The sequence below is a fragment of the Portunus trituberculatus genome, chromosome 2 (genome assembly GCF_017591435.1).
Source record: "Portunus trituberculatus isolate SZX2019 chromosome 2, ASM1759143v1, whole genome shotgun sequence".
Taxonomy (NCBI): domain Eukaryota; kingdom Metazoa; phylum Arthropoda; class Malacostraca; order Decapoda; family Portunidae; genus Portunus; species Portunus trituberculatus.
This window is the reverse complement of record NC_059256.1, coordinates 13,353,194-13,358,193: the sequence shown is the minus strand read 5'-3', so window position 1 is coordinate 13,358,193 and position 5,000 is coordinate 13,353,194. Positions and strand designations below refer to the sequence as shown.

The following is a 5,000-nucleotide window of genomic DNA, read 5'->3' as shown; positions in this document are numbered from 1 at the left end:
GGAGACACACCCAAATATCTCCACCCGGCCAGGGAATCGAACCCCGGTCCTCTGGCTTGTGAAGCCAGCGCTCTAACCACTGAGCTACCGAGCGTGTCAGTGTTGATAGTCACTCTCTGCATCAGCCCAAGAGTGACTCCATGGCTCCCTCATGTGCTGTAAGACATGTTCATGACTAAATTGTCTAAGTAGCCACACGTTGAGGCTATTCATGTGTATTGTGAAGGGTGAGTCAATGGCAGCAGGTGTGGATGTGGCTGGGCTGTTCATCCGTGACTACATCTCTGCCAGTCTGTACACTGACACTGAGGTTTCCAGGCGGCTCCCTCCACCCATGTCTTCCACTACACCACTGGCAGAACTGTATGCTGTACTGGAGGCGCTCCACATTGTGGCGCCTCTCCATAACAATGTACTCGTATATTTCTTTATTGACAGTCAGGCTGCACTGTATCCCCAGGTCAAATGGAGTCACTCCTCCCTCCTGTCGCTCAGGATGGAAGGTGAATATCTCGTCCGCGCTACTCGCCCTCGCAACCTTCATAGTCAAGAGAAATTAATTATTTACAGCGTCAACAAGTTCTGCTTAGAGGATTCTTTTATTATCAATGTGGAGGACACTTCTGACGAAGAACTGTCTCATTAAGTAGCTGAGAGAGGATTATGCCTACAGGATAAAACCTCTATAAAAAAAACGCACCTTAACTCTTACCTCATGGGTGGTGTGGAAAAAGAGGAAAATAAAACAACAAAAAAGATGCCTGTCTACTTGTCTATTTTAGAGAGAGAGAGAGAGAGAGAGAGAGAGAGAGAGAGTGTGTGTGCCGCGTCACAGGAGAACCAATACGTAAACTGTTGAAAGACTCGCGCAAGCAGGATTATAATTATATAGGTAGCAAGTCACTCCGGCCTCTCGTTATTCCAGCCCTTAGTTTTTCCGGTCCCGGTCACTCCGCCCTCTCCCGCGTTCGACCCAGGTCACTCCGGCCTCCCTGGCGGCACGCATGTGTGTAAAGTTAGCAATATATATTGTTGGGTTGTGTGTGTGTGTGTGTGTGTGTGTGTTTATATATTGTTACGTTCACCGGTTAAACTGGTAAGATTGGCATCGGAGAGCCGGTGAACAATAACAATAAAAAAAAACACTGCAGGTTCAACTGGTGAGGAAATGCAAAAGAGGGTTAATTTAAAAAACTATTTTAATAACCCATAATGAAATTGACACATATATAACAAGAATCATGAAACACAGATATATAACATGAAACACAGGAAAATGACATACACATATACATATAACACAGTAATAAATACAACAATAAAGAACCCAACTTAATACCTAACAATAATACTAATCCTATATAGAGGCAATGTGGAAAACACGGACGAGGGAAGTGATACTTATGCGGTGTCGCAGTGGTGAAATGCTGGGTGATGGTTGATCCCACGGCAGAACCAAGAGGCGTTGTGTTCACTGGTTGAGGCTTGGATCTCAACTGCCAATCCAGAAAACCAAGAGCTGGCTCAACACTTTCGGTTGAGTCGAAAGGGCCGCGTGAATCCAACTTCGGGACAGTAGCGGGGCTTCATGAAACGGTGACGTGGAAGGTTCACGAGACGGTGGCGTGGAAGGTTCATGAGACGGTGACGTGGAAGGGGAGGCGGAGAGGTGGCGAACGAGGTAACAAGCGGAGGAGGTGATGGTAGTAATGCATGTTACGGGCGGGCCGTAACACTGTATACCAGGAATCTAATATTTTCACTCGTGGGTCCCGTCCTCATCTTCATCAAGGTAAGACAGGAGCCGCTGTTACGGCACCAGTCACTACTGCTGCTGCAAAGTCCCTCGCTAGAGAGAAAGCCAATATGTTTACATCTGCTACTACCCTAGTTGACTGTGCCATGATGCAGACAGAAGGAAGTGATAATGCTTGTGTAAAGCTATATATTCTTTCTAGATAACATAGTATAATTAGTGGGCCGGAGTGACTAGGGTGGTGGGCCGGAGTGACTAGGGTGATAGGCCGGAGTGACTAGGGTGGTAGGCCGGAGTGACTAGGGTTGGGGGCCACAGTGACTGAGGGCCGGTGTAATTAGGGGCCGGAGTGACTGTAAACCCTCATTTAAACCTTCATTCATGTTAGTACAATGTGCAGAACCAAGTTTTAGGCCGATTCTTTAGGCGGGTCTATTCTGCACATTTACTGAATTACCAAAAATAGAACCAGTGAAGCATTTATTATTAATAATGAATGCCAGAATATGGACTTTGTAAATATACAGCATAACCTAACTTAACCGAATCTACTGTTGGCCAGCAGGGTTGGACAAGAAAAGCCAGTCCACAGTTTCTAGACTGGTGTGGGACTGTAATAATACCCCAAACTATATATCTTAGCCCAGCAAAGATGCCCTCTGCTAATAAATTATCCCAATGCTAACCTGATGCGAGGTATCTTAAAGTGAGCATCAGTCGTTCTCCAGCACTGACGGGTTGCCTCATATTGGTGCTTTGCTTCTCTATGAGAGGCGTCACCAATTATGGCACATGATGAAATTGGGTGCGGTCCAGGCGAATCCACTCCCTAAGTGCACCTGGGTCTTCTATACTAAAACCCATCCGTACCTACCCATAGGGCGTTGGCCATGTCTGCCGTGAGACTATGCCAAATCTCCAATAAAAACAAGCTACTCACTGTCCTGTAGTCATAGCATTATCAACAAAAAAACGTTCTCAGAACATTCAGAAACCTTAATTAAGTGGTAGATGATATAAATAATTGTCATATACGAAAATAAATTAATCTAGTTCATATACATGGACGGTGATGTGTCATAATTATCAGGTCAGGCGACGGTGCCACTCACGACCCAAGTGGAAATTCTCGGGGAGGTTGGGGGGGTGAGTCAGGTCGCCACGCACGTGTCGCTTCACTTCTCTGGTCACTACCATGGAAGGACCCCCTGACGCTTCCCCGTCATACACTGTCTTGCGCAGCCAGACCAAGGCATTCACCACCATGGAAGGACCCCTGACGCTTCCCGTCATACACTGTCTTGCGCAGCCAGACCAAGGCATTCACCACCATGGAAGGACCCCCTGACGCTTCCCCGTCATACACTGTCTTGCGCAGCCAGACCAAGGCATTCACCACCATGGAAGGACCCCTGACGCTTCCCGTCATACACTGTCTTGCGCAGCCAGACCAAGGCATTCACCACCATGGAAGGACCCCTGACGCTTCCCGTCATACACTGTCTTGCGCAGCCAGACCAAGGCATTCACCACCATGGAAGGACCCCCTGACGCTTCCCCGTCATACACTGTCTTGCGCAGCCAGACCAAGGCATTCATATTCCGCCTTAATAGATATTTCTTGCAAGAGAAAGCAAATCTGGCAACACTCTTACCTTTGACTCAAGCAAGGAACCACTCAATATATTACTCTGTTTCTACTCGTATGTGCACTTATTTGACAAACATGTAAATTACTTGTCTCATTTTCATGTATATAACCAGAATCTTTATTGCATTTAATGTACTATATAGCTGCATAGGTATTTGGGTCTCTTCTGACTTCTTTTAGTGAAGTAGAGAACGATCATCACTCCGTTTTCTTTGAAGAAGGTACTGTTATAGCAGTGGCATCGTCGCACCCAAGAGGAGCCACACCTTGTGGGTAGCTACGGATGAGTTCTACTACAGCGACAACTCCCTCACCAGTCGGAAGTACACGCTCTCCTGACGCCTCCTTGATAGCCAGGGACGTGTCCAAACACGGGGTTGTTCATCCCGTCCCCTCATCAGACATATGGCAAGAATGAAGTGGCCCCATTGCTGTCAGTGAGGCCTTGTTGTCGTCGATTGTGGTTGATGTGGTGTGCGTGGCTTGGCATGGTGGTGCTTGTAAAGACTTGAGTTGACCACCAGGGTGCTTGATGTTGATCTTGTCGCGATTAACACAGCTAACTAGTCAACATAATAACAAACAATTAAATCTTACGTCGGCCAATGAATTCTCTCCTATCAATCACCCAGCTTGTACCACCCAACACTGCCACCACAGCCGTGTCCCACCAAAACCAAGAGGCGACTGTGTCTCTGTACTGCCGACCACTATACTTACACAACATATTAACCAGAATCGAAACAGCAAACAAACCCATTCAAATCCTTCCAACTCTAAACAATACAAACTTTAATTCATAATTATACCACTATAAATGAAATCAACTCAACTATCAAGTTAATGATACAATAACTGGTAAATAACTTTAAAATAACAATGTCACGGCTTCATGCGCACTCTCTCTCTCTCTCTCTCTCTCTCTCTCTCTCTGATTTTCAAATTATACAACATTATTACTGTTTTTAGTTTATCATTACTACATATTACTACATTATTACTGTATTAATGAGTAAGTCTGTCCTTAGAATGTGTTTGGGAAGCATATTTTAGCGTATATATTATCATACATAGGTGTTTTAAAGCTGCATCAATAATTCGTGGATTTTCGGGATTCGCGGGAGGGGAAGGAACGTAACCCCCGCGAATAGGTGGAGGAGGCTGGGGGATACATTTGTTCACTACTTAGAAGGAATTATGTAGAAAAATATATCATAACGAATTATTGCATCTTTGTGTTGACAGAGTGACACTGCAGGCATGTTCTGTACTACTTATAAAGACTCCCCATTGTACTTCCTCATCTTCTACACACACCAACCTGCTACACTGGCTGGCTGTTGTCTTCTCTTCTATAGACCTAACCAGGGTCGTGTCCTCCTCCTCCTCCTCCTCCTCCTCCTCCTGTGCTGCTTCAGTCATTTTTCTTGCAAGACCAGCACACAGACGCCCACTAAGATAGCTTTGTTAATGTCACACACACACACACACACACACACACACACACACACACACGCTGACCTGATTAATATGTTTGTGTTCTGATCAGCGCAGGCCACTGAGTGAAGCACAGCGCCGCAGCGGAACCATCAC

At 45.9% G+C, this 5,000-nt stretch overlaps 1 protein-coding gene across 1 annotated transcript in view; it reads left to right on the top strand.

Annotated features, from left to right (window-relative positions):
- The window catches only part of LOC123507074, a 6,312-nt gene that overhangs the window by 352 nt on the left and 960 nt on the right, over window positions 1–5,000 (top strand). Inside the window, exon 2 of the mRNA XM_045259629.1 lies at window positions 4,957–5,000. This exon is cut by the window's right edge and continues 960 nt beyond it. The gene's annotated coding sequence lies outside the window, so the exon portion shown is untranslated. The remainder of the gene's footprint in view (window positions 1–4,956) is intronic.